Genomic DNA, 26,816 nt, shown 5'->3' with positions numbered 1-26,816 from the left:
AATGCTACTGGCAACAAAAATCTGGAACCAATACAATTAGCATTTCTTGCCTGCTAATTAAAAAGGCAGAGCATTTAAAATTGCACCAGGAACATCAGCCATAAGTAATATACTTGGCCTTTAAAAGGAACATATACAGTGGTCTGCTGCATTCACAAATGAAGCAATCTAAATATCCCAAGTCCGATGATGCACAGAATCCACTGATGTAGAATCTGTAAAGAGGGGAGACCTAAGAGTACACATTCTTAATTGTTTTTGTATGGATGTTTCCAGAGACCTGTTGCCAGATTAAGATTACTATTTCACCCCCACCCCACTTTTTGCCCATGCTTCTGTGTTATTAGCAATAGCAGAGAAATTTAGCCAGGAAAAAACCCCACTCTATTCCAGACTGCTTTGTATCAAATAAATCATTGGTTTAAATAAAAAAGATGGGTTGTATTTCACATGAAATGTTGAGGTGCAACAGCTCTTTAAAAATGCACAAAACTAATATAAATTTTATTTATTTATTTACTCAAATTTATACCCCGCAGAAACTTGCGTGTCTGGTAGGAGTGTGCACGGACCGGTCTGGGGCCATACGAAAGGCCTCTGGACCGGTCCGGAATTCGGCTGGTCCGGTGGTTCGGCGGGGGGGGTGTCTCTAAGGGGGGGATAGGACTTTCCCCCCCCGCCGCTCTTCCCCCTCCAGCACTGGACTTTCTTAAAACTTTCTTGAGGCGGCAGAGTTCCTCCCTGCCGCCCCTACCCCCGTCGTCGTCTTTAAAGTTAGCAAACCGAAAAAGCTGGAGCCACGCATGCGCCCTTCGCGGCGAGTGTGTGCTCGTCGTTGCCGCTGGCACGCACGCCACATACATCATTGTGATGTATGCAGCGTGTGCGGCGGCGGCAACAAGCGCGTGCACGCTGCGAAGGGCACATGCGTGGCTCCAGCTTTTTCGGCTTGCTAACTTTAAAGACAACGATGGGGGCAGGGGCAGCAGGAAAGAACTCTGCCACCCCAAGAACGTTTTAAGGAAGTCCAGCACCAGAGGGGGAAGAGCATGGGGGGGGGAGCGGTGGGGGGGAGTGCTATCCCCCCCCTTAAAGACACACTCCCCCCAGTGCCGGACCACGCCTCCGTGGTTCCGTGCACATCCCTAGTCTCTGGGCGGTCATAAAGTTAATCCAGCATTTCAATAGTTGTTCAGGACATACCATATTTACCTGAATTGAAGACTACTCTGAATTTAAGATGATCCCTTAAAGTTACAGATAGTAGAGAGATACCTGCATTTACTCGAAAGAAACAGACTCTGAATTTAAGATGACCTCCTGATTTATAATACCATAAACATTGAGAAAAACCTAGTCTTGGGTTCAGGTAAATATTCTGTGTACCCCCTCCCTCATTCTTCATATTACCAGAATTAGCATGCAATTATTCTGGCTCTGGAAGCTCTGCAACTCTCAATTTTGCATCTTTTATATTTATCACACAACCAGAATGTGGCAGTAAACCAAGAATCTGGATTTTTTTTCCAGTGTTGATCGTGAATTTACCTAATCCTTTTAAAAGTTATCTATTATGTATTTTGAAAAAATGGTTGGTTGGTTGGTTGGTAATAAATTCATATTTCTTGATGACCTATAGATACCAAATTTTCCATGGACAATCCTACCACTGAAATTAGCCGAATACCCTAATTTTACCCTGGAATATGCTGGGCAGAGGCGTAATCGGGGGGGACAGGCAGGGCACATGCCCTGGGCGCCACTTGGGAGGGGTGCAAAATTGCCATGCCACATGGACCCCCACCCTGTGCCACCCCCACTCCTTCCAAAAAAATTTGTTTCGCTTGGGGCGTGCCTGAGTGCCGGGGGGGGCGGCGGCTTCAGCCGGGCACCATGCTGCCTGCCTGAGGACAGACCTCCTCCTCCACCTGCATGTCGCCGCCCCGCCCCCGCCGCTGCCTGCCCAACGGACCTCCCGGCTCCTCCTCCTTTGTTAGAAAAGGGGGGGCTTTAACTGTTGTTTAGAACAAACTGGAACACTATTGTCATTCATCCCCCCCACTACATCACTCCTTTAACCCCCCCCCAAAAAAAAACCACTTAACAACTGTTGTGGGTTTGATCCCTTAAGATCAAAAGCCCAGGCACAACTGCAAGGGCTAAAATTCTGGTGCAGTGAACATATGGTGGAGGGGAGCAATTTAGCATTCTCTTGTTAATCTGGTATTGAACAAAGTTGCCACATTACCCCAACATCCCTCTAGGACTTTCCCTTTCATGTTCCAAATGAGGATTAAATGAATCTTAAAAAACAAAAAGCCATAACAGTCCTCCTGATGCTTTTAGGCTAGAGAGCAGAGCTGTGTTTCTTCATCCAACTATGCAGACACACAGATACAGAACATTAAACTTGCAACCCTAAAATATTTTGTAAGAGGGACATGATCAGCTTATTATTATTATTATTATTATTATTATTATTATTATTATTATTAGCATTTATTCGATTTCTATACCGCCCTTCCAAAAATGGCTCAGGGCGGTTTACACAGAGAAATAATAAATAAATAAATTTAGGTAATTAAATGGTTTAAAGAGTACCTTCAATTGGTAGTAGCTCTAGGTGCTAAACATTCAAGATTATAATGCTATGTACACTTACTTGGGAATAAGTTCCTTTGAACTGAATAGGACTGACTTCCAATTAAACACAGAACTGGGCATTGCCCTTCTACCACCATTCAATGCAAATCATAAAATTAGAACTGGAGAAGATATCAAATTGTCCTTATACATGCAAGACTCCACAAGTAGAAATAGCAATGCTCACTAAAACTAGTATCCAAGCCAAGATTGAAAATACATTTTGAATAGAATTTGAGCAGAGGGTAAAACAATTCAGTTGCACTGTTTGGGTGGTGAACATCATTGACTGACTATTTACAGATGACTACTAATCTTTCCAACTTTGAGAACACTCTAAATGCTGCATGAAGAAAGGAAAACACATCCTTCTATTTTAGCTGCACCCTGTAGCCCCTTTTATGAGCAGATGTGGCAGCAGCAGCTAAAATGTGGTAGATTGGATACAGTGCATTTCATAAATAAATCCTTGAAAGGAATTCCAAAGGCAGTAGAAAACTGTGGGTCTATTTGGGACTATTCAGGGAGTAGGTTTTTCTCTAAACCTGCATTGTATATTAGAAGCACTTTGTTTCCAAGCCATGCATCCATTTGGAAACTTAAGATGATGTATGGAATCGGTGTAGGTGTTCACATAGGCCCCAGCACTGTGCTATCGGGGTTTAATTAGGAGCAGTTGAGCTACAAAAGTGGAACACACTAATCCTGATGCCAACCCATATAAACTGTATAAGCTTGTCTATCAAGCCAAATCCATGTAGACCATTTTTATATACTTGACTTTACAAGCCTCTCTAATTGCTCCCTGTACTGTATCTTTTTGGGGAATAGAAACTATTTCAAGAGGCCCCTAAGCCCAATTAAAAGCAGCTGTTGATTTGTCACCACCTTGCCACATGAATTTAGCAGCCTTTATTTTCAGGTGGTATTTAAAACTGCTTTTCCTTCCTGGCTTGTAGCAAATCTTAGGTCCCCCTTTTTTGAAAAATTTGGGTAATCTTTTGCATTTTGGGTAATTTATTGCATTTGGGGTAATTTATTGCATTTGGAGTTTTTTTGCATTTTTGGTAATTTTTGTAATTTTTGAGGTAATATTATGGTAAAATAAAAGTTTTCTGAAAGATGCGTGTCAGATGTTTGGATGGGGGGGCATCGGTGGGGGTGCAATTTCAGTGCTTGCCCTGGGCACCATTTTCCCTAGTTATGCCTCTGATGCCGGGGGAAAGGTTTGGGGGTTTTGTTTGTTTGTTGCTATTTTTAAGAAGAAATTCTGAACACAGGAGGCCCTCAGTTATTGTGGGGCTTACATTCTGTGCTACCACCACAAATGCCGACACTGCAATAATTAAAACCTTGTGTCTATGGGTATGATGGGGTTATGTTCCTCAGTACACTGGAAAATACTAAAAATAATAAAAGCGGGGGCACCAGAAATAAGAAAAGAGTACAACCAGGTGCAGAGTCACCATTGCGTGAAGGGGTTCAGAGAACCCAGGTCACCTCACTCAGGGGCCGCGCCCTGCGCCCCAGCCATGCCCCCTGTGTCTGACATCAGATGCAGGGAGCATGGTTTTGCTTGCAAATGGGGCCACGTGCCCCATTTGCAAGCAAATTCTGGCCAGCGCTATGTTCAAAGCATGGCCGGGAGCGGCTCTCCCTGCTTTAAAAGGCAGAGAGACATGTTCCCGGCCAGGCTGGGAAGCTGACACTGGCTAAGCTTCTGAAAAACAGAACCGTGCCTTTTAAAGCAGGGAGAGCCACTCCTGGCTGTGCTGCGAATGTGGTGCTGGCCAGAATTTGCTCACAAAAGAGTATGTGGCATCTTGGCATCTCCAGCTCCACCAGAAAATTTATTTATTTATTAAAAATTTCTTCTATACTGCCTCCTCCAAAGACTCTAAGTGGTGAACAATAACAATAACAACAGCAATATAAATTTTTTTTAATCAAAGGGCAAAAGTCTGGTGGAAAAAGTAGGTCTTGAGAAGGGCCTTGAAAGCCACTAAGGAGGGAGCTGAACGAATCTGGAGGGGGAAGGGTGTTCCAAAGAAGAGGGGCAGCCAAGAAGGGTATGATGGGGTTATGAGGGCCTCCTACGGGCCCAGGCAGCACACACTACACCAGGACACTAAGGAGGGCCAACTGAGAAGACCTCACAGGACAAGATACAACTGGCTGAGAGATGCGATCTCAGAGATATACAGATGCTAAGCCCATAAGGGTCTTGTAGGTAAGAACTAGCACTTTAAATTGGACCCAGAAGTGAACAGGCAACCAGTGCAGTGACCTTAAAAGAAGTGTAACACTATCAAATCTACGGCCACCCATGAGGAGGTGGGCCGCTGCACTTTGGACTAGTTGAAGCTTCCAAATCATTTTCAAAGGCAACCCTAGGTAGAGTGCCTTACAGTAATCCAAGCGAGAGGTAACAAAGGCCCCCAAAACCATAAAATCCCCTCCAAATTCCACACAACATGGCTCCATGCTGCCTCCAGAAGTGCCTCCAAGCCAGAAATGCCACTGGAAGTGTCAAATGCACACACAGGAACAGTCAATGGCAATTCACAATAATTTAAACTGGGTATATATAGCAAAACCACAAATAGCTGAAACTGCGAAAAAAGTACTCTCAATAGTTGAGGGTATCCTGTATAATCGTATTTTAACTGTTATTCTCCTCAACCGATGAGTAACACTCAGTCAACTGAATCATTTCAAAACATCATGCTTAAGAGAAGCAGATCTTTCTCAGATTCACATTTACCATGATTGAAACTTACCTTATATGGTAATTTTTCAATAAAATGAATAATATTTGAAACTGAAAACCTACAAATATAAAACTCTTCTTTTACTTCCCTTTTGAAAACACATTAATGAAAAATTATATGATATATACAGGTGGTCCTCAAATAGCAGTTCCACCCATTCACGGGCCTTCTCCCTGTATACCAACTTAGTTATTGGGAGGATAGTTTCAGTTGTTCACCATATCCTACCTCCCTATCTAAAATGGTCTACAGTTTAAATAACCACTCTCCCTGCTTCTCTGCTGACGTGATGAGGTTTAAAGAAGAGGGTGCAAGAGGCCCAGGCTGTTCAACCTACTTCTCAGCTGATGTGCATGGAGATTTAAAGTTTAAATAGCCACTCTCCCTGCACAAGCTGCTCCATCCACTCTCACCGCAAGAGAGCATTGTTTAGCTAAGGAACCTAACCTCATTTTGGAAGGTAGGTCAAGCACTCCAATATCGTGGTTACCACAAACATTACCCCTGCGATATTAGGAGGTCCTCCTGTGTTTCATTTCTTGAACTTTCTGGAAAGTGAAATCTACACAGAAATTTATTTTATGTAAAGCGTTTTCAATGACCTTCTTTAATGCGCAATAAAAGTTAAAAGTTTAAAAACATTCAGAAGTTTAAAACTTAAAAACTAAACCACAGATGTAACCAAATAGCAGACGTTTCAATGTAAGACATCACTGAGGTGATGATGTCTTACATCGAAACGTCTGCTATTTGGTTACATCTGTGGTTTAGTTTTTAAGTTTTAAACTTCTGAATGTTTTTAAACTTTTAACTTTTATTGCGCATTAAAGAAGGTCATTGAAAAAGCTTTGCAGTCTGGAAATGCATATTTCATTGCCCTTATACTGCCTTATTTTATTTATTTATTTATTTATTATTTTATTTCTATACCACCCTTCCAAAAACAGCTCATTTGATTTCTATACCACCCTTCCAAAAATGATTATGCCCTGTCAACGATGGGTCTCACCTCCAAGTCACCAATAATGTCATAAGTTCTCCATGAAATGTATGGAAAAAGTACTTCCTTTAGCTTGCCCTAAACCTACAGTCAATTTTTATTTTCTTCATGTACTTGTATCAAAAATACTTATTATCCTATCTTTCCACATTTATGGCAAATAATAAAAACAACTAAGTACAGTCAATAAGCAAAATTATAGCGGAACCACATCCAAGTCACTGGTTTTCTTGTGAATTATTACTCTATATGACCAGCACTCCCCAGTAAGCTAGTAAACTCATAACATCCACTTTCTGGAAGAACTTCATTATGCATAAGTTTGCAGTTGATTCAGAGGTGGCATCCTAGATTTTCATTTAAACTGTCTGAACCTTTTCTTCAGGCATGCCTTCCAAAAGTGAGCGTTCAGATTATCTGAATGTGTGGAAAAGTCTCCTTGTGAATGTTCAACTCAGCTTGGGGGTGGGGTGGGGGAGGGGAGATAATTGCTGAACAGAATCTGTATGCTGGTCAATCCCGCTCATGTAATAGCTGGTAATGATTAGAGACTCACATGGGTATGAAATTAGTTGTTTCTGGAATGTGCATTAGTGTGACTTTGCGCAAACTGCAATTTTAAGCCTGAAGGCTTGCACTATTTTTAACCATGTGAGAGTGTGTGCCTGGGTACTGTATGTACAGTGTACTTTCTCTCTAGAGTACTGCAAGAGGGGTTTTGCTAGAAAGAAGCAACTTTCCCCAGTTGTCAGGTACAAAGATGTTGTTTACAGCCAACCAAGGAAAAGGAAGAAAACTTATTGAAATTTGCATTCATAAAGTCGAGGATTAACATTCCCATCACCAGCTAAAGAATCCCACGGACCAGAACTGGGAAAGACTGGAACCCTGGATAACTACTGCCTGTTACAGGAGGCAATGCTGGACTAGATGGACCAACGGTTGGATTCAGTTTAAGGTATTGTAACATGGGCAAAGGATACAGGTAGATACTATTTACTGTACCAGAGAATGGCACACTAACAAAAAAACATAATCAAAGGTGCAAATAATTGTTAGCCCAATTTATACATGGGTTGGGTTACTGGGGTGGGGGTGGAATCCTGTTAGATAGCACCAACAACATGGGAAGGGAGAGTATATCCCACTTGTCACCTACCTCCGTGTTTTTCATTGATGGGTTGCCTACCTCATCTGAGATCTCAGACAACTTGCAAGTACCCCCAACCAAAAAGATTTTGTACAGTAACAATTTCTTGTCGTACTCATATTTTGAGTAAGAGGTATTGGGCACCCCTCAGGCCTGAAATTTTCAAAATCAGTGTGGAAATGTGCCTAATTGGCAACCATGATATTAAAAGAAATCAGCTTACCAAAATTGGAGGAATGGTACTGTTTTTGTCATGTAACCATAAAAGAAGGTGATGTTTCATCTCAACAGTTAAGCCAAAGGCAAAAGAGAGTCCTAGAACAGACAGATGCTGCCCTACCGAGAACTACAAAGTACCCCCAAGAAATCCCTCAGGGATACACAAACCACAGGCTTACCCAATCACATCTGGATATACCTGGCTGTGTAGATCTGAGGGGCATGGTGCCATCTCCCTCTCAGTTGCTCAGGAGTCCAGCTCCAAACACATGGACATGTCTTAGCCTATTTGGCTCTTAAAGGAAAGATACTTGCTTCTAAAACAACATTATACCGCAGTACCAAACTCCACAGAGCTGTCAAGAGCACCAGATTGTTCTCTACAGGTGAATGATTACAAAGACAGACAGGCAGTGAGTCATAATATTTAAATAAAAATGTCAGAGATCACATGATGGCCTTTCCCCTCAATCACCAACTATCCATTCATTGACTTCCATAGGACTTGTAACATAGTAGTTGGCAATTGGCAGCTATGGTGAGGTGAGCTGGTCTTGTGGTAGCAAGCATGACTTGTCCCCATAGCTAAGCAGGGTCTGCCCTGGTTGCATCTGAATGGGAGACTTGATGTGTGAGCACTGCAAGATATTCCCCTCAGGGGATGAAGCCGCTCTGGGAAGAGCACAAGGTTTCAAGTTCCCTCCCTGGCTTCTCCAAGAGAGGGCTGAGAGAGATTCCTGCCTGCAACCTTGGAGAAGTCGCTGCCAGTCTGTGAAGACAATACTGAGCTAGATAGACCAATGGTCTGACTCAGTATATGGCAGTTTCCTATGTTCCTATGGATACTCATTTAAAAACTCTATTACAGTGAGCAGAGGGGTTACTATAACGGTGGAGTAAAAATACAGAAGAGTCTTGTGGCACCTTCAAGACTAACAGTTTGTTTTTAAGGTAAGTGTTTGTGGACAACAGGCCATTTCACCACATGCATAACGTGAAATGTGATGAAGTGTTGCCATGAGTCTCTTTGTTGATACGGATGGACAGAGCTACCCCTCTGGGGGCTGTTACAGTGGTGGAGTGTGGTTCCGCTAATTCTTTCATCACCATGCTCACATTAACACAGGTTGAACCCCATCTCCTAAAAAAACAAAAAAACCATTGGTCCTTGAGAAAAAAACTCTCCAAGGCTCCAAATAAGCCCTCTAACTCTGCTGACTAAAGCGTTTAGACAGAACAACAATTCAAAGGAAAAATCCATTCAGTGTGCTTCCGTTTCCTCAGCAAACGTAGAGATTGTTACATCTACATACACGAAGTCCATACTGTTTTGCTGTTTAAAAGGGAACTACTCCCCCTTTCCTTCTCACAACAAAAGGATGGTTTTAGTTTCCTCTGTTTCCTGGTGACACTCTTGCAAAATGAAAATAGCCTCAAGCCATGCTGCAGATAGCCAGTGCTGACTTGGGCACTTAATGAGCATCCTGCAGGGGAAGAGGGCACAGGCTACTTGCCATGGATGGGGAAAAACCCCTCCATGTCTATATTTTGCATGCCAGCAGCTTCCAAACATAGCATCTCCTTAAAATTCAATAGGTCAACCCACTGTCTGACCTGAACAATTTGCTTCAAGGGTTTTTTTGCTCCCCAATTATTCATACATGTTCTCATTTGTAGTCTGGGACAAACAGTAGATATGTACTCACACACTAATAGGTCTCAGGCCTAAATATACTTTGGTTACTTTCGTTTAAATGCATGCGTGCTTAAGACTGGTATTTGTATAATAAGTATCTGGACAACATTATATCCCAAATGCATTTGTGTATTTTGCTACAGGTATTCAGTGTGCATGCTCAGGGAAGCTGCCGCCTTCCCTATATGAGTTCGTTCAGATGTAATAGTCAACCATTCTTTGCCAGCACAAGCAGCCTTGACCTTGGGCTCACATCCTACCATCTCTCCTTCCCCCATGCATGGGATGAGGAGATTATAAGCTTCCAATACTGGTTTACAGCAAACCACAGTTTGTCCCTGGCAGAAGAGCTGGTCTTGTGGTAGCAAGCATGACTTATCTCCTTAGCTAAGCAGGGTCTGCCCTGGTTGCATTTGAATGGGAGACTAGAAGTGTGAGCACTGTGAGATATTCCCCACAGGGGGTGGAGCCACTCTGGGAAGAGCAGAAGGTTCCAAGTTCCCTCCCTGGCTTCTCCAGGATAGGGCTGAGAGAGACTCCTGCTTGCAACCTTGGAGAAGCTGCTGTCAGTCTGTGAAGACAACACCAAGCTAGAAAGACCAGGGGTCTGACTCAGTATATGGCAACTTCCTGAGCTGGGTCTCACGATCAGTGAGACCAGGTTTTGGAGAGTGAGCAGGGAGAGCGGGCTAAGCCCACTCTACCCGCACACGAGCAGGGTGGGAGCCCTGGGCGGCCGGATCGGCTGCCCACATGATTGCCAGCAGCGTGACGGAGCCAGCAGGGGCTGGGGGAAGCGGGAGCCAATCAGCCCCCGGAATGCATGCCCTGTGAGTGCGCAGGCATGCTGGCGAGACCCCCAGAGCTGGGAGGCAGCTTTTTGCCTCCCCTCCAGGGGTCTCCTTGTGAGTAGTCACGGTACAGTGCGGCTACTCACAATTTAAAAAAACGGGTTTGTGGAAAGCTCGCTCCACAAACCCGGTTTTAGGAGCGGGCTACTTGAGCAGGTTACCCACTCAAGAACCACCGGGCTTGCAGCCGAGCCCGGTGGTTCTCACGGTTGCAGAAAATCGGGCTAGCGGAGGCTAGCCCAATTTTCTGCAATCGTGTGTATAGCCTACCTATGTTCTTTCCTATGTTCCTCAGAACCCAGCAAACTATGGTTTGCACAAATCATAGATTGCCCACAAACCACAATATCAAACTAGTATCAAATCATGGTTTGGGGCCCTGGTTTGCCCAGACCATAGTTGATAGGTTCTAAGGAAAGAGCAAACTATGGTTTGTTGCAAACTACAGGCCTTCTGCAACTTCAGTCTTATGAAAATAAATTATGCAAATAGGGTGAGGGCCTATGCTTGGGGAACTGTGGGGTCCATAGGTCCAAACATGTGAAGAACCCTTGAACTCATGAAAACAAATAATGGTCTGCCATTAGTCTGAATGCCGTTTGTATGTACATGCAGTGAAATCTCCATGAGCAAGATCCACACATGAATATCTGGATTCTTTTTCTTTCATGTAAGTCTATATTGGCCAAAAACATACTACTTTGGCTGTATGTTGTCAGTGCTACTTTATTTTAAAAAACAAACAAACAAACAATAACCCTCCAGCACATTGCTGTGGCTCTCTTGACAATGCAGTTCCACTCCCTAATTAGAGTATAGATCCATAAAATGCCAAGAGATACCCCCTCCACTCATTCATAGATATTGTAGGTACGTTATTTATTGCATATAGCCATAAAAGCTATTCAGCTGCCCTTAATTCCAGGATCCGTTACTCCTGGCATTCACATGCAGAAGGTAAACGTTAAACAACAGCTGTAGCATTTTAATAAGGTGGGTTTTTTTAAGAGAAAAGGGGAGGGGGGCACAAAAGCTCATTAGCTGTTATTTCAGACCTCAGTTGGCAGAGATGGATGTTCCCAGCAGCAAGTGTTGCTCATATGCATGGCTGCTGCTGGGATCATTTGCAGATTGCTATACACCTCAAAAGCCCAGGTTTGCACTGCAGGGAGCTCGACTCTGTCTGAAGACTTGTTTGCCAGTTACGATGTTTTGCAGTTCAGTACAGTTGCTGTTTATGGAGCTAGTGGTGTCTATGTGTGAAGCTCTGCATACAAATCAGGAGAGACATCAGCTCCTGTCAATGAGTCATTGGTGGTTTTAGCAAATTGGTGGTTTACTGTTTGCTCAGTAAGTACACACCAAGCTAAGTTAAGGGGCTTAAATTCCACTGACTTAAATGCACAATCAATGCTTCATATGAAGCACAGATTGCACTCAGACATCCATCTAGCTAGGCAGCATACACAAAGAAGTAGGCGTCAATCTTCCAACCTTGATGAGCAACCACATGTGCAAAGGGGTACCGTGCATGCATTTGCCTCCCCTGATACAGCTGCCAGAGAGAAACACATGCCTAGCCCCAGACAGAACAAAATGTCCAGGAGGAGATGGCTTGATTTAGTTCCCCCCTGCTAAATAATCCCTCATTTCTCTCCTATCACAACCCATTGTGTCCATGATTTAGCTCCAAAGTATGGAAATGCAATCAGTATCATTGATTTGGACTACCTGGTGCGGCCTAGAGTTGCCAACTGTCCCGCCCTGTGCAGGATGTCATGACGCCTTGTGGGAAAATGCTTGTCCCAATAGGGACTCATTTCTCCTGCTTTTTGACTTCTTTTAACCCTTTATTGGACTAAAAAAAAAACTTTTAAAGCTGCGGAGCGGGACAGCGGCGGGAGCTCTCTTGCCTCCCAATTAAACTATGTTAAGTCTGGCACACATACTGGCGACAAGCAAAACTAGAGAGAAGGCGGCACGGGCGAAAGACTCCCTTACTCGACCCACCTTCCTCCCAAATGAAGACAATCCACACGTGTGCAGAGGCCTGAAATCAGCCGGATCAGCTTCATGTTTCCGGGCCAAATACAAGGTGTTAGTTATAACCTATAAAGCCCTAAACAGCTTCGGCCCAGGGTATTTAAGAGAACGTCTTCTTCGTGATGAACCCCACCGCCCATTGAGATCATCAGGAGAGGTCCCTCTGCATTTGCCACCAGCTCATCTGGTGGCTACTCAGGGATGGGTCTTCTCCGTTGCTGCCCCAAGGCTTTGGAATACGCTCCCTGGTGAATTAAGAGCCTCCCATCTCTGACAATTTTTAAAAAGTCTTTAAAGACACATCTGTTCACCCAGGCTTTTAACTGATACTGTTTTGATTGTTTTTAATGTTGTTTTAGAATATTGTTTTTAAAAAATTAAATTGTTGTGTTTTAAATTTCTTGTTTTTGTTTTTAACTAATGTTTTAATGTTGTTTTTATCTTGTTGTAAACCGCCCAGAGACCTAAGTTTTGGGCAGTATAAAAACATGTAAAAATAGATAGATAGATAGATAGATAGATAGATAGATAGATAGATAGATAGATAGATAGATAGATAGAAAAAATTTAGGGGGAAAGGTGGGTCGAATAAGAGAGTATTTTGCCAGAGCCACCTTCTCGCTAGTTTTGGCTGTCACCAGCCTGGCCCCCGAGCCCCTGACATACTTAACATAGTTTAATTGGGAGGCGTGATAGCTCTCACCACCGTGCAGCATCAGCCACCCTGGTGGTGGTGGTGCTGGTGAGTGACCACCACCAGGTAAGTGTGCCTAGCAGCAGCTGCCACCTGGGACCAAGAGAAGCCCTAGGTGGTCCCCCACCCCCGTCCCCCTCAGCATCCCGATTTCAGCCAACACAACGTTGGCAATCCTACTGGTGCCTCAGAGCAAGAGCAAGGATCCCAAAGGACTGAGACTGGCCATACCAACCAATCTGACAGCAGGCAGATGTTATGGCTAGCCGAATAACAAAGATTAAAAACCACCCTGGTCTGATAAGGGTGCTGGCATTAAATCAGCATCTCTGCTTTAGAGAGTACCCAGTCTGGCACAATGTGAAGCCCTGAGATTAGACAAGGTCAATCCAGTCCCTTTCCATAGAAGCTAAAACATAACTCTTGGGTAATTGCTTGAGAATTGCTGGCATTAGTAACAAAAGAGAACCAGAAGGACAAAGCCATCAGCCTATTGCTCATTTTGAGCACCTGAATAGGCACAAGGAGCATCGCAAGCTTTAATTTAATCAAGCCTTTGTTTTTGTCATTTGCAGTATAAGCACCGGTCTCACACTTCCCTTCAGGCAAAAAAAAATCTAGGAGATGGCCCTTCTTCCCTCAATGCATATAGCACAAATCCTGTGGGGCGGTGTGCACACCAACCCCACAGACACTTCCATGGGCATGCATGTTTCCCCCCTATGGACACTTCCAGGTACCACAAGTTCAGCACCAAGTCTCTGGTCCTACTGTTGGGGAACTGGTGGCGCCAAACAGCCTTTCCAGTGCACCAGAGACCCTGCTGACTTGGTCCCTTTCCTCCTTTCCCGCAACTTTCATTACTGCCAAGATCTTCTTGGAGTGAATCCTCAGCATGAGTTTTTAGAACTGAAACACACAGGGCCTCAACTCCTGGTAAAGCCTACTTGCCTCCTTCCACCTACTTGCCTCCTTCCACCCAAGATAGGGCTGAGAGAGATTCCTGTCTGCAACCTTGGAGAAGCCACTGCCAGTCTGTGAAGACAATACTGAACTAGATAGACCAATGGTCTGACTCAGTATATGGCAGTTTCCTATGTTCCTAAGTCACATAGCTGACTCCCCCAGCCGTGCACCCATCTGGGCTTCCTTCAGTTGTACTCATCACCTCAAAGAGAATGACCACTGAAATCCACACGCTCCAGTTATGCAGAACATAGGGACAGGTATGCACCCTGCAACCCTTTCTTCAGTTTTTCTATCACCCCGCCTCTCTCGCCCCTCGCTTTTATGTTAGGATCTTCTCAAGTTTACATTTGATAGAACCCAATGCTCTACTTAAGGACGAGCTTCATATAGCTGGCCATTTCTGTCCAAGTATATTCTTTTCCACACTCATCAAGTATAATCTATTTTGGTAAGCTGTCAGGTAAAGCTATGAACAGCTTAGCAAAAGCAGCCAAGCCAAAATCAACAGCTTTCTGTGACCAGATGCGACCCTTGCATACGAGATCCCTACTAGGGCAGTATCCACAGTAACACAATCTGACCAGCAACAGTAGTGCTGCTGCAGTAACAGCACACTCAGAGATCAGTTTCCTCCATTTGCAAGTAGGGGTGTATAGAACCAGTTCAAATCAAACAGAGTTTGATTTGAACCAGCCCAGCTTGAACAGGTCAAACTTAAACCGAATGGGCCTCAAAAAAGGTGGCCAGTGCAAGTATGAACCCAATTGGGCCTGATCCATTATGGACTGGTTCTAACCAATTCAACAGTTCAAGGGGTGATGCTTGTAAAGAGTAATCTGGAGAGGATTCCTCTTTACAAGTAAAGGGGATCCTGCCTTTAAAAGGTTTCTAAGGGTGGCCTTAGAAACCCTGGGGGTGGCAGCAAGAAGGCACCTTACCAGGGGTGGCACCAGCTCCTCTAAACCCCGATGCTCTCCCCTGCAGTGCAGCCCACATGGCAGCGGCACGGTTTCAGCCTCCACGGATGCATAGAGGCCATTTGCGTGACCACGCACTGGTTGCATTGTGGTCACACAAATGGCCTCTGCACATGCACAGAGGTCACACAAATGGCCTCCATGCATCCATGGAGACCAGAACAGTGCCGCTGACGCAGCGCTGCAGGGAGGAGCACCGGGGTTTAGAGGAGCCGCCAGCACCAATAAGGTGCCCTCTACCCACCCCTCCCTGGCCACTCTTAGAAACCTTTTAAGGGCAGGATTCCCCTTTGCTCACCGGATTTCCTTTTACAACCATTGCCCCTCAAACTGGGTCAAACCGGTTCAATCCGCTTCGATTGAACAGACCAGACTGCCAGCTTAGCAGACTGGCAAGCTGATTCAAATTCAAACCGAACGGCCAAAAACGGTTCCATGCACACCCCTATTTGCAAGTTGCCACAGTATTACAAGGAGTCAAACACTGAGCCCTGCTGCTTATACTTCTGGCTCAAGATTCCCAATGTCTACCTTTTTTAAAAAAATAAGTGCAACTTATCACCCTAACACTACGAATAAACAGGGAAAACATGTTGCATAGGACAAAGACCCTGTAACTTGACTACCACAAAGTACTGGAAATCCTTAACTTCCCCTTTTTCCTCTGTTGAATTACTGCTGATCAAAATGCCTATAAATAGGTAGGTGGTAGGGCTGCCAACTCTGACTCGAGCTATTCCTGGAGATCTGTTGACAATGGCTAAAAAACTTCTGAAATGCTTTCAATAATCATCTGGAGATTGATGCTAATTCCCCAAGTCTCCACGCCAATCGTGGAGGGTTTATTTATTTATTTAACATATCTGCATACTACCCAATACTCTCTAGGTGGTTTACAGCAACAAACCAAACCAAGAAGTTTTAACAACTGAAACATTCTGCACCAATTGCAGTTTACAAACTACATACAAAGTCAGCCCCATGTAGAATGCATTGCAGAAGTCAAGCCTGGAGGTTACCAGCATGTGCACCACTGTCTTAAGGTCACTCACTTCCAGGAAAGGACACAGTTGGCAAACCAGCCGAAGCTAACAGAAAGCACTCCCGGCCACTGCCTCCACCTGAGGTATCAGAGAGAGGGTTGGGTCCAGAAGTACTCCTAAATGTCAAACTTCTAGGGGAGTGTAACCCCATCCAGAACTGAAAGTTCTATCCCATTTCCCAAACTGCAGCTTCCTACAATGAGCACCTCTGTCGTGTTTGGATTCAGTCTCCATTTGTTATACCTCATTCAGCCCACTACTGCCTCGAGGCAGGCATTTAGGAAAGTTATGCCACTGCCTGATGAAGCTGACATAGAGAAGTAGATTTTGGTTCACCGTACTGTTAACACCCTACACCAAATCCCCTGATGATGTTTCCCAGTGGTTTCATGATGAAGTTAAACAGCACTGGAGACAAGATGGAGCCCAGCAGGATACCATACAAAAGCTCTCACTTCACGCAGTCTCCAAGTGACACCTTCTGAAATCTGCCTGAGAGGTATGAACAGAACCACTGCAAAGCAGTGCCTGCTATGTCCAGTCTCCCCAGGTGATCCAGAAGGATACCATGGTCAATGGTACAGAAAGCCACTGAGAGATCCAAAAGAGATCCACATAACACTAGAATCAGGGGTCATCCAATGAATTTGATTCCCAAAAATGTAGGACCAAAAAAGGGAAGTACTTCTTCACACAATGCGTAATCAACTTGTGGAATTCTTCGCCACAAGATGTGGTTACAGCCAACAACTTGGATGGCTTTAAGAGGGGTTTGGATAAGACGAGAGGAGGAGAGGTCTATCAGTGGCTACTAGTGTGAGGGCTATAGGCCACATCCAGCCTCAGCCTCTGAATACCAGTTGCAGGGAAGTAACAGCAGGAGAGAGGGCATGCCCTCAGTTCCTGCCTGTGGGCTTCCCAGTGGCAACTGGTAGGCCACTATGTGAAACAGGATGCTGAACTAGATGGGCCTAGAGCCTGATCCAACAGGGGTGTTCTTATGTCCAAGAATAAAGGTTGTATCAAATTCCTTGCATATTAAAAATATTATGGAAACGTCCAGGAGGAGGATGTCCATCTGCCTCGCTCAGACCTCAATACAGAGTCCAGTGGCCTGTTTTTAACAGAACACAAGATGGAACATTTGATTCAAGTTGAGTCAGCATGCAGAGCATATGGAAGGGTTTCTGAACCAGGTAACGAGATGAGAGAAGGCACCTTAGGAAGTGTTTTAAGCAGTATCTGAAATTGAACTTTAGGGCTTTGCCACTGAGGACTCTCTGATCTTCCCCCTGTCTATTAACTCGGTGCTTTAATGGCCATGAGGCAGATACAATGAGAAGCTTATCAAAGTATTTATTGCATTTTTCTGCGCGACTAGCAAAACTAGTCATAAAAGCGTATAATAATATTTATTTATTTATTTTTAACCCTTACTCTCCATTCCAGAAGGGCTCCCTATTTTGTTTTCATTCTGTCAACAGCCTTGACTGCAAAGCCAACAATTACTGTTAGGAAGGTTTTGATACGTAAATGTGTTTGTGACATTCTCTGAAAAGTGCATGGTGAAGGTTTTTTCATAGTTGCTAGCTCCTTACATGAACATTGCTCTGACAAATAAATAAAACATCACGGAGAAAAACTAGCATGCCATTGTCCTGTTAGTTTGGGTTGAGCAATGTTATTTTTCAATTATGGAGTAATGCTGGAGTGAAGAGAGAAAGGCTTTGACTCGCACAATACATGAATGGAAGCAGATATTCTCAAGGAGTCATTCTCTCTCTCTCTCTCTCTCTCTCTCTCTCTCTCTCTCTCTCTCTCTCTCTCTCCTGTGAGGCTGCAGATGCAAATGGAATGACTCATGCTCTTCTGAAAGTAACTTCTTCTTCTAGAGAATTATGGAGCACTAGTGAAATGCGGTGGCCACAGCCCTTGGAAAGACAAAAGTCAAGACACAATCAAGTAGGAGTGTGCACGGTTCGGTTCGGGCACAATTGGAAAGACCTCCAGACCGGTTCGGCATTCTGGCGGTCTGGAGGTTCGGAAGGGCGGGGGAGTCTCTCTTTAAAGGGGGGTAGTACTTCCCCCCCACTGCTCTTCCCCCTCCAGCACTGGTGCTGTTAAAAATCTTCTTGGGGTGGCAGATTTCCTCCCTGCCGCCCCTGCCCCCGTTGTTGCCTGGAAGTTCTGAAAAATACCAGCACGCATGCGCTCGGCATGCACGCACATGCCCATCACTGCCATGCGCGCACAAGAGCACACGTCACACGCAGCACAATGTGCGCGCAATGGCAGCGATGGGCGCGTGCGCGCCGAGTGCATGCGTGCTGGTATTTTTCAGGACTTCCAGGCAACAATGGGGACAGGGGCGGCAGGGAGGAACTCTGCCACCCCCAAAACTACACCCTTAACTGCAGCGCCGGAGGGGGAAGAGTGGCGGGAGGGGTAAGCACTACCCCCCGCCCTTAAAGCTAGACCCCCCCCCAGTGCTGGACCGCCAGACCGGCCAGGTTCCGAACCAGTTCGGAGGCTTCTAACATGGCCTCCGGTCCGGTTCGTGCACACCATTAGAGGGAAGCACCTATTAAGTAGAGATGGTCATTTCAGTGCAAAATACTGTTTCCTGCCTCTGCTCTCCCCAGCTTTATAGTTCTTGCTGTAGAGGCAAGCACTGAACTGAAGACTCTCTCCCCATGTTCCATGTGACTGCTCATGTGGCACATTCCACGAGGGATGCTGGATCAGCCTCTATTTCCAATCCAAAGAATATTCAATGATTTTCTTTTTACTGCCACTCCTGATGTGCGTCATGTTTGATTTAGTAGCTGCTCCTTTTATTAAATGCACATAAGCAACCACTGCTTAGGTACAAATTATTTCAGTGCCTACTTGCAAATGCCAGATGACAGGTCAACATGTATTCAATTTATTAAAATGTGGAACATTTTATAATAGGGAAAGTTTAACTTACTGAAGGTGACAGCATTTACAGAATGACTAAGAGGTCGCAAGTGCATTTAAATTAATTTCTGAGCTCCCCTTTTCTCCCATTAGAGGACAGTATGTCAAGTACTGTAAAAATTTAAACCACTGTCTTGTGTTCTATCTGTTCAGCTGCTTTTCCTAGGGCAATTTGGGAATAACAAGTTTATTATTACTGTTATTATTAGTATTACTGTGATTAATAAGAATATGTCTATACTGCTCTCCCACCAAATAAAAAATAATTTAAAAAATCACATCGCTTACATATCAAAAGGAATGAGAAGATGTTTCCATGTCCTGAAGGGATTCACAAGAATAAAACAACATCAATGTAAAGTACATATGCATACATAAAATGGAAAAGTACAGTACCAAAATATAACAATAGGTATTTGCAATGGAAAAGCCCCCCCCCCGGCCCCTCACACTTCTTTCTTTTAGAATGATTAGCTGGAAAGTACTAATGCAGAACAAGTTTCCAAGAATCCCCCTGGTGGCTGCAAACTGGTGCCAAGCAGGCAAATGGTCCAGATTGCAGCCAAGGGCAATTGCTAGAGCATGCTGTGTATAATATTTGCTTGTTCACATTTAATAAGTGGTGCAGTCAGGAGACTCAACTGTTCAACAAGGAATTTTGACTACTGTGCAGCTCTTACACTGATATAACTTCATGCTTTCCCAAGTACAGCCATCTGTTGAACACTGGTTTCGACTTTGATCCATTATCATTACACTGTGTGCCTGCCTGGCTTAGCTACAGAAACAGTATCATACCCCAACCAGTTTTGAAGGGATGCCAGTCTCCACCGCCGCGCCTGCACGATAAGCTGGGGGGCAAGGTTGTGCCCCCGTCATCTGAGGTTGTGCCCCCATCATCACGATGGCCACCATCTTGGCTCCCACGCCACGTGGCCGGGACCAGCCAATCAGGGAAAGGAGACAGGGTTCCAACTGGGTTTCCGGATCCCTTATCGGAATCCTAGGGTCAGTTTCTGGGCAAAGAATTTGAGATCAGTTCAGGGACTGGAGCATAAGGTCAAAGGAAACGTTGATAAAGAAGTGCAGGAGGGGAGGGTGCTGGGCCCCTTCCTCATGCCACCTGCTGGGCCAGCCTTAGGGTTTCCCATCTGGGAGTTGTGCCTAAAAAGACCAGTGAAGAGTATCACCTAATACATCACCTCTCTTTCACTGCAGGTGGATCTGCGAATGACACAATACCCCACCAGCTGTGTTCAGTGCAGTACACATAATTTGAAGCCGCGGTGGAGATGGTCTGAGCACAGGGGAAGGAGGCATTCATTGAAAAATATGACATCAAGTTAGCTTTACGGCTTCTGCCGGTACATCCAGATGACTTAGACCTCCTGGGATTCACCTTTGAGGGAGGCTGCTACATGGATAGGGCCTTGCCCATGGGGTGTTCCAGCTCTTGCTCTGCCTTTGAACGCTTCCGTTCCCTTCTAGAATGGGCGGTATGGGACAGGTCAGGCTTACCCTCAGTGGTGCATTCACCTGGGAGGCAATGACATTGATTAACTACAGGGCAAGGCCTTGATCCTGTAGGCAACCAAAGAGTTACATGGCTTCGCCATACAGTGGCCAGATCTGTTGTTGGTTTGGTCCAACCTGCTTCCACAACTGAGCTGGAGGGGCCAGGCGGGCCTGCTGTGCTTCAAACGGACATGCAATAAAGTGAATAATGAGATAGGGAGAGTGGGAAGATTATCCAGCATTCTGACATTTGGGTACAGGACACCTCCCTGTACGGGGGAATGGAATACATCTGACTCACCGGGGGAACGAGCTGCTCCTCCGGGACTTGCAACGAGACATTCAAGAAGCACTAGCTGGGTGGGGTAAGTGGGGCTAAACAGAGGTTTGTCCCACTTTTGTGGCAGGAGAGTGCAGGTGTTGGGTAAGTAGATTGAGCAACGGTGTTTGGCTGGAGGGCCATTTTGGATGAGGAACAGCCCTTCAGGGCTTCTTTGGCCCAGAGGACTGGGAATAGCCCCCGCTTGGGAGGTGGCTCGAGTCAGCAACTCAGAGCTTTGGCAGCTTGGGTTGGAGGTAGGTTGGGCCACTCCCCTCTCAGTGGGTAAAAACTCATGGTGGGAGGAGGTCAGGACGTGGTGCCTGACCAAATCCGTACGGATTCATCCTGGTGTGGGGATGGCCCTCACTAGGAGGCGGCCCCACATGGGAGGAATATCTGCTCTCTGGCTAGTTAAGAACCTCATTGCAAGTCTTATTCAACTGTACATTAATAAAGTGGCCCTAATTTCCTCCAATGAAGTGTGTCCTGTCTTCATTGGGGTCTGGGGGTGCAATGTCATCCTTTCAGTTCAGTCAAGTGGGCTTGTATTTAACTTCTCTTTGTGCTCAGATATTTAGGCTTCAATGATGTATTCCTTCTTCTTGTACTGTATTTTGAAACATCTGTGTTGCTATATTCCTAACCCAGGAAAAAAGTGTAGATGTGGCATAACAGGGTAGTAACAGTTGGAACACTGAAGAACACAGGCAATTAAGCCTGGGTAAAAGTGCATGTTCATCAGCATCAACTGGAGCTTTAGATGTGTTAACATATCCAAAGCACGCTCAAACACAGAGCTTTCATATCATCTCACATCAGCTCAAACACAATGGGTAACATCCAAAGTAAAAGTTGAATGAGCAAAACACATCTTCTCGAGCCATTGTGGGGAGGTAATTTTCAGCAATTCCACTTTCCCTCTGTAGCTGCCTGCACCCTCTGAAAATATATCCATGAAGGCGGAGGGGGCCTCTCAGGTGCAGATTTGTGGGGGGACACAGGGAGCTGCAAAGGGAATAGGGAATCACTGGAAAGTGCCACTCTGTTGTGTGAGCAGAAGCATTCCACAACATTTACTCTGTTCGCCACCCAATGCTTTTCAATGGAATCAGTTCAGGTGCAGATCACCAAGCATCCAGTTAAGTGATGAGAGAAATCAAGTCTGGGGTTTTGCACTAGAATCTCTCTTTCTCTCTCTCTCTTTTTTAGCATTGTCAGCTGCCACTAAGTGAACTGCCACATAGGGCAGTACAAACAGGGGCGTAACTATAATAGGGCAAGGGGAGACAGTTGTCTGGGGGCCCACTGCCTTGAGGGGCCCCCAGAGGCAAGTCACATGACTGACTCCCCCAGCTGCGCACCTGCCTGGGCTTCCTGCAGTTGTATTCATCCTCAAAACTGATGTGGGTGTTAAGAGCTGGAGCTACCAGAAAAGCATGTCTTTCTCTAGTACCATTAAATGATTTGCATCGTCCACAATTTACAAAACAGCCTCATTTAAGATTTCTTTGCTTCATGAGCTGAACTTCAGTGAGGGGGTCCCATTTTAAAATCTTGTCTCTGGGCCACTCCAACCTTGCTACGCCCCTGAATACAAAGATGTATGGGCTACAGCAGGGGAAGACAGTAGATAACTTGGGTGCTACTGGTAGCTCTCGGGCTTACCTGTAGTAGCTGTCCAGGCATTTGGGCTTGCTTCGTCCTCCCTTCCCTTCCAGCCAATACTGAAAATCCGATTGGCTGGCTGAGTGGGGGGAATGGTCACACCATTTTAAATCTTTTTCTTTTCTTTTTAAATCTAGGGTTGCTTTTATTATTATTTATTAATAATAATAATAATAATTCAATTTCTATACCGCCCTTCCAAAAATGGCTTTTACGTTCCCTCCCATTTTCTCTAGTTTCTTCTCACACAAAGAGAGCTTCTTTCTTGCTCTCCTCTTGTTCTGCAGCAAAGCTCTTCTGTAATTTAGGGGTTTCGTTTTCCTATTGATGTAAATTTTTGTACAAGCAAGCATTTTTTGTACAAGCAAGCATTTTGTCCTGGTAGGTCCCAAGGATCTGGCAAAAAATTAAAAACAACAACAACAACAACAACCCAGAAGCCTTAAGTCTGCACACTCCTGGGCTAGAGGTACCTTGCCTGCTGCTGGAATCCATGCAATACACTACTTGCCAATATTTTGAATATGAAATTAAAAACAGTTAATCTTTTCCCCTAACGCCTGAACTTAACACGGTTAAAAAAACAAAAACAAAAACCACCAAACACAATTCTGGCTGTTAATTGTAAAGAAAATGCAGCTTCATCCCTATATTCGACCACTAAGTATGTTGTGCCACCTAGTGACAGAGATTATGAATCACATGTCCTTGATACAGTATTAAAAAGTAAAGTGTGCCGTCAAGTCGGTTTTGACTCCTGGTGACCACAGAGCCCTGTAGTTGTCCTTGGTAGAATACAGGAGGGGTTCATCATTGCCTCCTTCCACACAGTATGAGATGATGCCTTTCAGCATCTTCTGAAAGATGCTGCCCAATATCAGTGTTCCCCATAGTTTGGGAAACATCAGTTACATATAAAAGGAAAGGAAAAGTTGTGTCATCAAGTCAGTGTCAACTCCTGGCGACCACAGAGCCCTGTGGTTTTCTTTGGTAGAATACAGGAGGGGTTTACCATTGCCATCTTCCATGCAATATGAGATGATGCCTTTCAGCACCTTCCTATATCGCTGCTGCACGAGATAGGAGTTTCCCATATTCTCGGAAACACACCAGCTGGGATTCAAACTGACAGCCTCCTGCTCTCTAGGCAGGTTGATTCCCCACTGCACCATTAGATTAATTTCTCACATCATGAGGAGGCTTGAGTTAGTATAACTTTAACTATATATTGGTGCACCCCAAATGGGTGCATATTTGGCGGGGGGCAGGATTCTAAACATATTGTATCTTGTTCTGGATTACTTAGTTTTGAAGAGCTGGTGGGCTCTTCTTCTCTATAGGTCTTCATACAGAGATTTGACAGTCATCTATCTGGGATGCTGTAACAGCTTCCAGCACTGAGCAGGGGGCTGGACGAGGAGACCTCCAAGGTCCCTTCCAACTCTAACATTCTATGATTCTAAGCATCAGCAGATGCCAACAATTAACTTCCGTATGCTTTGGATCAGGCTTTGGCTACAGTTGACAGTCTTGATTCGATCATCTTGAAGGAAGACAGTTGAAAGCCATTTCCATTCTGTTGCTATAGCTATTCCTCTAGGATGCGCTCCCCTTCTTTTCCCTGAGAATGATCAACCTGTAGGTGAGTTACCACGTGCTGCAAGTACTACAAATATTTATATACTGCTTTTCAACAAAAGCACTCAAAGTGGTTTACACAGGAACCACTTACATAAAATGGCTCCCTGTCCTAAAAAGGCTCGCAATCTAAAAAGAAACATGAAGGCAGACACCAGCAACAACAACCATGGGAAGGATGCTGTGCAGGGGTTGGATTGGGACAGTTGTTCTCCCCTTGCTAAATATAAGAGAAGCACCATGTGTTGGCAACATGGGGAGAGGGAAAGCCTTGATGGGCCAGACACAGTCCATAGACTTTATACTGCCTGTCGCTGATATTTGAGAATGACAAACAGTGGTGTGGATTATACTGTGACCTAGAGTGTTGGCTGTACATACAGTGGGGGAAGGAAGTAACCCTTGGACTTATGCCTTTCCCCATCTATGGCGCATAGGTGAAGGACCTATTTGGATGGTCCACCCAAGAAGATTATTGGATCCAATAGGATTCCAAGAAGCCTTGGAAGGATTTAGTGTTGGTTCTGCCGGTGATCCTGTTGAATTGGAATAGTCAACTTACCAAGGCAGTAGACATGATCACTCCTAAGCGTCTTCTCCAACCCTCTTCGAAATTGGCCCCATGGTATATAGAAGATCTACAGGAGCTGAAGCAGCAAGGTAGAGATTACTGGAGCACAAGTAGAGAACAACTCGACTCAAATCCGGCAGATTAAGCAATAGAACACATTTGAAGATCTATGCTCTGGCAATATGTGTGGCAAAGAAGCAATTCTTTTCTGCCCATATTGCATCCACAAGCTTACATCCAGCAGAGTTGTTGAGGGTTGTGAGGGGGTTAGTACACACACTCCCTTCCCTGAATCAGACGTCAGAACCATCAATTACCCGCTGTGACACTTTTAATGAGTTTTTTGTGGACAAAATCTCTCGTATTTGGGCTGACTTAGACTTGGATCCCACTTTTATTGCAGTGTCTGATGCAGAGGTGTCCAGCAACTCCTCTAATGTGGTTAGGCTGACTCAGTATATGGCAGCTTCCTATGTTGCTATGTTACCTATTGTGTGAGGTCGGAACTTGAGAGATGAATTTGATCTGCCCATTCTTGATGGGGTCACACTTTCCTAAAGGGAACTGGTGTACAGTCTGAGAGTGCTTCTCGTTCCACACCTCTCCCTGGTGTCCCAGGTTGAGGTAGTAGCCATAGGCGCTTTCTATCAGCTTTGGCTGACACACCAGCTGCATCCATTTCTTGAGATGAATGACCTCAGAACAGTGGAACATATGCTGGTAACCTCCAGACTTGACTACTCCAATGTGCTCTATATGGGGCTGCCTTTGTTCGTAGTCTGGAGACTGCAGTTGGTACAGAATGCGGAAGCCAGGTTGGTCCCTGGGTCATCTCAAAGAGACCATATTACTCCTATATTAAAAGAGCTACACTGGCTACCAATAAGTTCCCAGGCAAAATACAAGGTGCAGATTATAACCTATAAAGCCCTAAACAGCTTAGGCCCTGGGTATTTAATAGAACGTCTTATTCCTCATGATCCCAATCATCCATTGGGATCATTCCTAGAGGTCCTTCTGCAATTGCCACCAACTTGTCTGGTGGCCATGCAGGGATGGGGGTTTTCTGTTGCTACCCCAAGACTCTGGAATGCACTCCCTGTTGAGATGAGAGCCTCCCCATCTCTGACTATTTTTAAAAAGTCTCTAAAGACTTATCTTTTCACCCAAGCTTTTTGATTTAACTGTGTTTTAAATTGTTTTAGGGTTTTTATTTCTCTGTTTTAACTTGTGTTTTAACTTGTTGTAAACTGCCCAAAGACGTAAGTTTGGGGCGGTATACAAGTTTGATAAATAAATAATTAATAAAACATTTAGTGTACAATATACTGAAATGTACATAAACACAGTCAGTAGGCCAACGTGGCCATCCGTGATGCTGGCCCTGCTTTTGTGATTACTTCAGGCTTCCTGCTGAAAGGCATAATCTCATAGAGTGCAGGAGATGGCAATGGTAAACCCCTCCTGTATCCTACCAAGAAAGCCACATGGCTCTGTGGTCGCCAGGAGTCGACACTGACTCGACTGCACACTTTACCTTTACCTACAGGAAAGTAACTGTTTTTAATACATTCATTTAAGATGTAGGGGGTTTCCTAGTTGGCAGTGCCCCTGAAAATATGCATTTCCCCCAATTTCAAATCTCAATCGGGGTAGGGGGAAAGCATGCGTGAAGGACTTAGTTGAAGTTATATTCCCATGCACTCTGCCTTCAGTTTGACAAAACCTTAAATGTGTAATCATTATGCATTTTGCAGTACTAACTTGGAAGTAATTTTGAAATCAGTGAGACTTGTTCCCATGTAAATGAACTGGGGACAGGAGTGCCAATTATACAATCACCAAATTCCTGCTGGCAGTAAGAGAAGAAAGATCTATGCTGTTTCCCTGCCAGGTTTCCACATTATAAGTGATTGTACAATGCTGGTTCACTCAGAGTTACTCTTGATTGTAATCTCTGCTATGCAAATAAGTAATACAAACTATAGAAATCTATGGAAATAAAAAGAGACATAAACATCAATTTTGAGAAACAAGAAGCTCAATTATATTTTAACACCACCCCTAATGTTTTCTCACCTCTCTGAG

The 26,816-nt window shown here is 44.7% G+C and overlaps 1 long non-coding RNA gene across 2 annotated transcripts in view; it reads right to left on the bottom strand.

Moving 5' to 3' along the window:
* Positions 1-26,816, bottom strand: part of LOC128347233 (uncharacterized) — a 76,018-nt gene that overhangs the window by 15,559 nt on the left and 33,643 nt on the right. For both annotated transcript variants that reach the window (XR_008317455.1, XR_008317454.1), the window contains exon 2: positions 24,720-24,804. This is a non-coding gene — a long non-coding RNA (uncharacterized LOC128347233). The remainder of the gene's footprint in view (positions 1-24,719; positions 24,805-26,816) is intronic.

This window comes from Hemicordylus capensis, chromosome 1 (genome assembly GCF_027244095.1).
Source record: "Hemicordylus capensis ecotype Gifberg chromosome 1, rHemCap1.1.pri, whole genome shotgun sequence".
NCBI lineage: Eukaryota > Metazoa > Chordata > Lepidosauria > Squamata > Cordylidae > Hemicordylus > Hemicordylus capensis.
Note: the sequence above shows the minus strand (reverse complement) of the source record. Positions and strands in the feature narration are given on the sequence as shown.